At 33.7% G+C, this 10,764-nt stretch overlaps 1 pseudogene; it reads left to right on the top strand.

The window, feature by feature from the left end:
• Window positions 1–5,924: 5,924 nt before the first annotated feature.
• Window positions 5,925–10,506, top strand: LOC149142042 (cyclin-T1-3 pseudogene; annotated as a pseudogene).
• Window positions 10,507–10,764: the final 258 nt, after the last annotated feature.

The raw sequence follows: 10,764 nt of genomic DNA, 5'->3' as shown, positions 1-10,764 counted from the left end.
CAATATTACCTCACCACTCAAAATTGGATGACTCTAAGATATCCTTGGAAAGGACATAATTTGAAAAATTCTGCATGCCTCTATGCCACCATTTGACAGATTACTCTAGCACAATTTCCAAACAAATTTTTGCACTAACTGAACAAGAAAATGCCAAAGTGAAACCTGTCGAGCATGTATGGGAATCACCAGCAAGGCTTGTTGCTTCACCATCTAGAAAATATAAGCAAAAGACAAGGTGCAAAATCTATGTGAAAGCTCAAAAGAAATTGACTGTGCATGAAGCACTGAATGTTCTTACTATTGTTCTGAAGTGATTTTAGACTTGAAGATTTTGCAAGCTCATCAAGATTGTTTCTTACCCTGAAGTCTTGGACATGTTGCCACGTATGAGAAGAATCAATGACAAACCACCATTACACAATCTGTATATGATGGTTGTTCATTTAGATGCTAAATGCCTCATTTTTCAATCATTATATGCAAATTTGGATGTTTCCTTGGCATCTTAGTTTATTGGAACATATTGATGATTACCAACCATACTGTGGAACTCCTCATTGTGAATGGAAAGCTCAAGTAGGGACCATTTATGTTGCCTCATTTGATTTGCAATTCTGTAGATAGAATCAAAGAAGTGTATGAACGATGTCGCAAAGGTGAAAATGGCATATGGAACACAATTTTTTAGTAAAATATATCAAATTTTCAGCCATGTTGGCATGATATGATCATGCATTTGATGCACATGTGGTTTAAAGAGTTGTACGATTGAGATGTACTTGAAACCTACTGTTCTCTTGTTCGACTAATTCAATCGTTTGCATATCTACTTTACGAAAAGAAGAATATAATAGCGATCATGAGGTAAGGATTGTATACTTCATTGCAATTCACTAAGTACAAGTCAGAGGAAACAGAGAAGGGTTGTTTTGGCCTTCTGATTTACATACTGAAGGAATTGACTACCATATAATTTGGTTTCAAAACTCCCTATTAACTAACATTGCAAATAGAGGGCAGACTATAGAATTTAGTAGCCAGGGCAGACACACATTCTTTGTGCCACCATGCTAGTTACTAGCTATCATTTTTAAAGGTGTAAAGATACATCTAAAGAATATAAAAGATGCTTATAATGTTATTGTAGAAAAGTTGTAGTAAAGGAAATATAACAACCTAAAGAGTGGAGGATGGTGAGGAGGAAATGTGTCGAGGTTTGCAACAATCACACGCTTGTGTAGATGTCCCACTGACAGCAGTTGCTCAAACCACTCTTCGTGACTGAACCATTTTTTTCCAATCATACCACTATGTCAAAATCTTATATACATATTATATCCAAGATATAACATGCATAGTAATGAGGAGAAACATTACCATAAGCCCTAGTGGGAACTAACATGTAGACAACTGAAGTAGTAAAATGTCTAATAATATTAATGATACGATTTAGCTTAATTGTTTATCTATAACATATTTAATTAGTTGTTACTTCATTAAAACTTTTAAATCAGGATATAATAGACATAAATATTGTACCACATAACATGAAATGATTTGATTTCTTCTACTTGTTTGCAATGAGAAAGTTAGTAGGTACATGACTAAAGTCAATATGTGTTGATAATGTGATTAAATAAAGAGTTTAATTTTTTTAAATTAATTCTAAGCCATTTTCTTGGAGCCATTAATTCCAGTTTTAAATTTAAATTTAAATCTTGCCTAGTAAAAGTTTGTTGGAATTGCAAATATAAGTGTAGTTTACACAATAGTAGAATTTCAAGACGTTGTATCCATTTATACATTCAAAAATACAGTTTTAAAAATGAAAAGTTACACATGCTATATGTATATATAGAACCAATATAGATCCATTTTGAAGAAGATTAAATTTCTTGAGGTGCAAACATTTTTTCAAGTTTTTCACTCTAAAAGAGGTTCACATATCAAAAGAATGAATCTTCTTAACCTTAGTAAATCTGTAGTTAAAACGCATCGACAAACTTGTCCTGATGATGAACCACACTGGTTGGTTTGAAACGTGTCGACAAATAAAATATCATGTGATTTATGTCGAAAAATTTCTCATAAACTTGATATAGAGCATAGAAGCCTCAATTTAACTATTGGATCTAAACTTGTCTAAACAAAACATTATTCTTTAAATTTTTTACCTTTTAGATTTTTTTTTTAAATAATTATATTAAAATTTGTTGAAAATTCATTAAAAGCACAGTTTGAAATTTACATAATTTTTATGCTATAAGTAAATTAAATTTATTTATCATAAAATAATATAGTTTAACTAAATAATGGAACAAATTATTTAATAAATTAAAATTATTTGATAAATTAAAATTATTTATAATTAAAAATACATAAGTAACCATTTAATTAATCAAAACTTATAACAAACAAAACACTCAACCACTTAAACAAAATTGACAATTAAGCCAAACATACATGTATTTATAAGGAAATAATAATGGTTTATATCGAAAAGGGAGGACATACTAGATTGTCCGTCACACATTTTATTTTTATTTAAGATTTAATTAAAAAATATATTTCATTGCTATTGTTTATAAATATTATGGTTCGTCACACATTTTATTTTTATTTAAGATTTAATTAAAAAATATATTTCATTGTTATTGTTTATAAAGATTATGTGTTAAATTTATAATGATTTATGTTATCGTTCATCATCAATTAAACTTACGTAATTTTAACGCTAATTTCTCATGATGAACAAATGTGTTTCATTGTGTTTTGTCCTTGCAATCACATGTGTTTTTCGTTGTTTATTTTTTTTTTTATATTTTAACAATTTCGTTTTCTAACCAGCCAATAGTTAAAAGGAATGCATTAAAATATGAAATAGCTATTATATATCCATTTCACTACATATCAGAAACATACGTTTAATGGATTCCACTTACCATTGGATACATGAGGGAGGATTTGAAGTTTATAGCCTCGCTTCGGGAATTCCACAATATTTTTAGCTCCCTTTGTGTTCACATTGAGTGAAATGTCATATCTACATCGTTGGGTTAAAGTTATGATTTACATTCGACCAATAAGGAAACTTATAGCTAGCTAGGAACTCGTTGAATAATGGCATTCTGAACATCCAAGATCTCTATATTTATTCCAATATCATCATCTGCTGCAACCTCTTCAACTATAGGAACAACTTTCTGGAACGCAAAGTTTTCAAATTTGTCCCGATGTTGCTCCCTCAAAGTCTTGAACAAGTGCGCTCCCATAACCTTCCAATTATAGCTCAAGAAATGACTTCATCACTGAACAAGACTTGCAGGGATAGGTCTAATCTATATATTGTAGAAATTATGATGTAGATTTGCAACTGCTCATGAAGTTTTAATCAAAATCACAAGACACTGCTATGCAAACATTAAATCATAACTTAGAACATAAATTTTAGACATGCAATAAGAAATAACACACATGCAACAAGTCTTTTTCCTGGAGAAAACACATTGTTAAAAACCCCAATGCCTGCTTGAATTAAATCCGAAGAATAAAGATGTATTACAATTTCTTTGCTTAGGTTAGCACACCCTACAAGTGCATAACCTATCTCTCTACTCATTGAAAGACTCTGACCCAAACTTAGTCAAAATTCTCCTCTGCTTGAGCTCCTATTTCCTTGCACTGTTCCTTGAGAAATTAGGCCCCTATTATTTAGGAAATTCCTCAAATTGATTGCGCAATTCCTTTAGGCTGATTATTTGACTGCATGCAACACCTATACACTCAAGACTAGTCTATAATTGATGTTACACTGCGTTGGAATCTCCATCAAGCCCAAGGAGCTCGGATTCTCTACATGCACCAACTATTTTGGGCTGATTGATTAGTTAACTAGATGATCACTAAGTTTGATTGAAGTCCCACTGCTTAATTGACCTTCCACTAGTTCCTCCAAAAGTTGGAACTAGTTTAACTTAAATCAACTTGAGAAATCTAACCTTGATTGCTACAAATTAGAAATCACACATGCTGAACTGAACTCTAACTCCTCCAACTCAAATTCACTGAGTAAACTGGGTGACAAAATTCATGTCACACAAGTTAACATAATCCAAGTTGTCTACTGATGTGGAAATTCGATTTTTCTCAATTTAATCAAGGCAAAATCAAATTGAGAATTTCTTGCCGCATTTTTCAACATATATAAGTACGAACTATACAAAAAAATCATACTTCCTTTTTGAATCGGATTTGGGTAGACTCAAAATCTTTCTCTCTTAACAAAACAAAAATGCACCCAATCTCTGGTTTTGTGCGTAATATTTTCTCCACAAAAACTGCACCAAATCAACAACAATTACCTTCATTATCATGCAAGCCAAATATGTGTAAAATATTAATGTCAAACATTACTTTTTCCGAGGAAACCGATGGATTTAGTCACTAATACAATCACTAATTCTTCTTCTCTCAGATTTAGTAATTGATATGATTAGAAGGAGGGAAATCCATTAAGATGTAGCATGGTCAACGCACAACGTGCTATGTGCCTCCTTTGTTGTAATGACAACTATTTGAACAAATTAACGGTGGAAAAAAAGTGTAGACAAAAGTTGGCGGTGAAGAGTTCCAAAAGAGGAAACCTTTGGTGTAAATATCATCTTTGCGTTGGACAACTAACTATTATTGCACTGTGCATTCCTTAATTGCGCACTCATGGTCATAATCAGTGCAAGTGGTTCACATTCCCATTCAATCGTTAAATTCCATTCGACCAGATTAACGGGCAGACTAACCCATTCAGTTGCTCGAAAGGGTCTATTCTACTGGAGGATCTTCTTGAGCCACCTTGCCAATTAAACCTAAAGCCCATGTAGATTTTGAAATGTGATTTGAATTGCTTTCCAAAGTCTAGCAATAGCTATTGCTCAAAGTTCAATCATGGGAAATACGTGAGAGAAATCGGGACATGATCAGATATTTGAAGCTCTATATCATAAAGAGCGGGAGTCATTATTTAATGAAAGAGTGCTTTCATTGAGGAAAACTTTGAAGGCGAAATTCAAGGCTAGCCAAGTTGCTCACATTCACAGTTATAGACATTGTTTAGAAGGCAATATAAGCAATGTTCCTTACTTGTTGGAAAATTACTTGATGATAGTTGTCTAGAGGATTTTGTTCAAGGTATATTATGTTAGTTGGTGATTCCCTTCCACTCAATTGAGAAAACAACAAGAAGAGGATCAAATCTCTCCTGAAATATGATTATTGTAAATGTTGGCAGATAAGATGTGAAAATGATTGCATGGAGATCTTAATGAACTTAGTAGCGTACATATGCAAAATTCTCAATAAATTTAAGGCAAAGAAACCTCAAGTCAGGTTGTTCATCCCTTGTTAAGGAAACCGAAAAAACAAGGGTTATGGTCGGTTTGCTCCTAGGTGATCCTCTCAAATTGGAATTAGAGAAAGTGGAACATATACCCTAGCACAAGCTAAACTAGAGGCACAAAAATTTCACACACACAAATTGTGGCTCTTCTATTGATCACAGAAACTTGATTTGACTTCATTTGATTAAAATGAACCTGATGCGGGGTATTGATACTTTTTCAACTGACAACTCGTTCAAAATAACTTCAACATGCAAACACACTCTAAATTTGACTTTTCCCAAAATAAGGTTGAAGTAAAACTCACTCACAATTGACTCAATTAGCTAACATTGACACTAGGTAACTCAACTCTAAATTTGGACTTTTCTACATGTGGGAGTAATTACAATTTCCAACAAGGTAAGATGGGAAAAAGGATTGCATGGAGATGTTAATGAACTTAGAAACTACATATGCAAAATTATCAGAGGAAACCTCAAGTCAGGTTATTCATCCCTTGTTAAAGAAACTAGAAAAACAAGGGTTATGGTTGGTTTTCTCCTAGGTGATCCTCTCAAATTAGAATTGTAGAAAGTGGAACATATACCCTAGCCCATGCAAAAATAGAGGATACAAATCATTCTATCTCTAATTGTTATTTTGGTGGAAAGGAAATCGAAGAAAATTCTCCATCAAGGAAATATGGCATTGATCTGAAGAAGGAGACATATTTTTGGAAGTCCTATTGCACATTTCTGCAAGACCTAAACATGCGAATTAAAGTGCCTCAGGTGGAGGAGACACCTCGACCTTTGAAGGATGCTATTCTTGTATCAGATGAGATATGTAATAAGGAGGATCATGTAGCTATTCAAAAGATCAAGCAAAAGGATGCATATGAATACAAAAATAATTAATTTTTCTTGGTGAAAGAGTTGTACTTGCAATATTGGGTTTTGATCTGAATGTGCATCATGCTTATAAACCCTTATTGCAACAATAAAGAAATTCAAGGTTTCTCATAATGCCCTTGCTCAAGTGGCATGGAATTTTGTTAATGACAGGTTGCACACTTCTCCATCTGCCTCCAATTTAGACCTCATCACATTGATGTTGAGGTTATCTTCCTTATGGCCAAGTTCCTAAAAGTGAAGCTACGCTTTGATGGGGACAAGATGTGTTGGAAAGAGTTTGATATAAATCCACGACATTTGGAAGAAGTTAGCAATCAAATGATAGTGATGCAAGAGCATCCGACTCATAAATTTCATTGTATTTTAGTTGGCTTAGGGGTCTTGTGTTTTCAAGAAAGTTGGTTTCCTGAGTATTAAATTAATGTAATTTTAATGTTTATTAAGTAATTTTATGAGAGATATTTAGAATAGGATGTAATTAAGTATTATGAGGCATATTTGTAAATGTTCTTGAATAAAGGAGAACATGAGAGATTTAGGCTAGTTGAGATTTCATAGGGATTGAGAGATTTGGAAATTAATTATAAATCTTAGATTAGGAATTAGTTGATGATTTTGTGTATAAAGAAAATATTTTAGGAATTGGTTGAGGAGGTAGAGATCTGAACCAAAATTGGTTAGCAAAACCTTTTGTATATAATTGTAAGCGTAAAAGGCATGAGGGATATAGAGAAATGATCCTTAGATAGGAATAGAGAGGGTTGGATTGTAGCCTATGGGAAGTAAGAAGAGAGAGGCCAATGATTAGTCAATCGGGCCAGAGAAAGAAAACCCTTTGTAAATATTCGTTTATACATATATAGAGATTCAATTTCTAGTTTGTGCAGAATATGGAGTATTTCCTATTGTTTTAAGAATTATGTGTGTGTGAATTAGGTTATTTCCACATAATATATATGTGCAGGGAGTTCGAGCAGAACCAGAAAAGAGGACAAGTGTGCAGAGAGGAGAATAGAGGTGAATTTTGGATGCAGTGAACGAATATGCAATGGTATTCTGGCTTGAACATTTTAATATTGAACTTACCAGGGTTCAATACTGATTGTGGGTTATTAATTGATCTTGATGAATTTTATGTGAAGAGGACCAGAATATCATACTAATAAAATGAGTGATGTGATAAGTGCATTATGTTACATCTACATTGAAAGATGTGACTTTAGAGACAATTCGTAATTGGGCTTCAAATTTAGAAACACACATTACATATTGAGATTAGTTGCAGGAGAAGTAAAATATGATGTCAAGGGTTAGAAATGGTTCTATGATTCAGAATTGCTCTCAGAATGCATGGGAAAGGAAGATGACATAATACATTGAATTGTGAAATTAATATATGCGTTGAAGGAGCCATCATGCGAGCTTGTGTAATTAAATCAAGCTCGTTGTTGAGTTATGACTGGGGTAAAGTTGCTGCATTTCAAGATTTCCACATTTAAAAATGGAGGTAGTCATCCTTCAGCCCATCGTCCATTGTTTCAAAATACCAAACGATTAGGAGAGCCTAGATTTGGTAATTTCTGTGTGGAATGCGATGTGAATTGCATTAAAATTGCGTCAAAGAGAATTGAAGGTAAGAGGATCAACTCTGTTTGAAATTGAAATACTTATGATTGTTGGTTGAAATAGAGCGCATACCTTTCCGTTCATTGTGTAAGTACGAATTTAATTTATTCTCTATTTATTAACCAAGTTTGAGACGACATTGAATGAGGATCATTGGATCGACATAAGTGTACTCAACTATGTGTAAAGTCCTCCTCGAATATGGTTTGTGGCTAAGAAGAAAATGGCTTAGAAATTAAAGGTAAGGAGTAATGTGTGAAGGGTTGCTGTGTGAATTTGGGTCCATTTCAATTTTAAATACATCTGAGCATGAAAACGTAGGTGTAAAGAGAGAATAATAGTTTTTGTAGAGTGGCACAGTGGGTGTGTTAAATGTTGAAATTTTTGCATCATTTATTTATTTATTAATGTGAAGTGGAGGAAAAAGTTGTGGGTAGTGAAATGAATGGTTGCTTTAGTGTTGGTGGCCATTGGCTACATCATTTGGTATCAGAGCTTGGTTAAAGCCCATTTTAATTAAAGCAGAATTGTGTAGAATGCAAGTGTGATTGTCAAAGAAAGAGGAGATCAGTAAAAGAAAATGTGCTTTATGGAAAATTGACAGAGATATTGCAAAGAGGAGATCAGGTTATTTCAATCTGATAAGTAGAAGGCATGACAAAATATGAGAGTAAGTGATACTCTTAAGAAGAGATTGTAGAAGCATAAATAAAACACATTGATGTTTGTTTTCTCGAGGAAAATGGAGATTCACTCGAATGTGAAGAGTGGATGGAGACTGCTTGTGAAATCATACATCTATTCTTTTATTTAACTCTGATTTTAGTTTTGCTGGATAAAAGACAGATTGAAGATTGATAGTTGTAGCTAATGAAGTATCTCAGCAAAAGAAGATCAAGCCTTAAGAAGTAGTGAGGAAGGAAGTTGGTAAGTATTTCTGAGTGAAAGAAGAGTGTGGCCAGAACCTAGTATTTCATTTAGGATTGAAATACAAGAGGACAGTTGTGTTCTCTAAGGTGCAGATGAGTTGAAGCCTAGAAGGAGTAGAGGAATTCTCAAAGAGGTTCCAGAGATAGAGAACCAGTGCTTTCCAAAAGACCAAGTCTAGAGGAAAGCTTGGTGAGGTAAGTGGCAACAGGGATGACTTGCTGTTGTAGAGGCTTAGTGCAGCTCATAGTGAGTAAGTGAGGAACTCATAGAGATGGAGAAGAAGATGACTACTGATAGTCATAGTAGAGGTTCTGAGGAAGACCATAGCAGAAGAAAAGTGAAGAAAGAAGATTCCAAGGAAAATGGCATATGGAAGCAGTTGACTGATGAAGAATATGAGAGGGAGAAGACTGAGGTAGTAGTTCACCTTGAAGTATTGATGAAGATGTTCCAGAGAAATAAGGAAGACCAGAGGCATGGTTATGTCATGAGGAAGAAAGTAAAGTGGCATCTGCTACAAGAGAAGAGAAATCAACAGGTGAATATGCAGTTAGCAGAAGAGCTGAGAAGGCTTGAGCAGATAATGAGTGTTCAATTGAGATCTGAGGAACTCAGAGAAGCTGACTTGAAAATGGAAGTTTCCATTTGTGAAGCAGAACAAGGAAAAGTTATGGGTGAAGATGAAGACTAGAGATCTATGAAATATCTTATGAATTATTGTGAGAATTCAAGACAACAAGAAGTTTACCTTGCTGAGGAAGGAATTATTGATGATTTCCTGAACTGTTGGACAAGTGCCTTGTATTTTTGAATCCAATAATTTTTATGTGATTACGGGTTTTGCAGAGGATGGGCAGTCTTTTGAAGCTGTCATAAAATTTGATGAAAGTGTGGAAGAATATATTTCAAAAGATAAATACTCTGAAGTAAAGAATGATGGAGAATGCCTCTTGAATGAGAAAAGTATTGACTTGTTGCAATAGAAAGAACTTAGTAATGAATTGATATTTGAAGCTGTTATAAAACAGGGACAATTTCTTATGGAAGAAGGAGATCAAGTTTAGTCTAAAAAACTGATATGTAAAACAATAGTTGAGACTGTTGAGTCTTATAATTTTCAAATTGCCAATTTGTGTATAAATGCAGGGATTATAAGTGATGATAAAGCACTTATGAAATGTCAAAGAGAAATTGAATTGATTGAGTATTTGATGAAAGAACCAGAGTATGACAATGTGATTGCAGAGGAAGGAGTTCACTATTGTGAACTAGAGCAGGGAGACATCCTTGGAACAAATGATGTGGAGGAGAGACTAGCTAACAGCCTTGAGAACTCCTTGAAGAATGAGCATACTGATGTAGAGGAAAAATCAAATCAGCATAATGAAATGTTGCTAGAGGAAGAAGAGGCACAAAGACCTTATATTTTTAATTTTGATAATTGTTTTATGATTGCAGGTTTTGATGCAAATACTGAAGAAAATTTAGCACAGGTGGAAGAATATTCTGTGGAAGTACTTAATCCATGGGACAAAGATATTAAATTGCTGGAAAGAACGCTTGAGAATCAGGATTTAATGGAGAAAGAGATAACCATGGAGAAGGAAGAGAAATCTCAATTTCAATATTGGGAAACAAAAGAGCTTGAAGAAATGTAGAATGCGAAGATGCAAGAGCTAGTGGACAACAACAACAAACTGAAGCAAAGAGAAAGAGGTAGCAGTAAATGGAAGAGTGTATACCAACCCAAGGATATGCTGGAAATGATAATTGAGGAACTATGGGAATTGATGATGAAACAATCCAGATGGAAAAGATTGGCAGCAGAAGGGACAATCAATCAAAATTTGAAGCTAATTGAAGAAAGGAAGATGAAACAAAAGATAACAGACATACAACAACATCAAAGTAACAAA

The sequence above is a fragment of the Pinus tabuliformis genome, chromosome X, assembly GCF_031772625.1.
Source record: "Pinus tabuliformis cultivar Carrire ecotype Pingquan chromosome X, CPIR1, whole genome shotgun sequence".
Taxonomy (NCBI): Eukaryota; Viridiplantae; Streptophyta; class Pinopsida; order Pinales; family Pinaceae; genus Pinus; species Pinus tabuliformis.
Note: the sequence above shows the minus strand (reverse complement) of the source record. Positions and strands in the feature narration are given on the sequence as shown.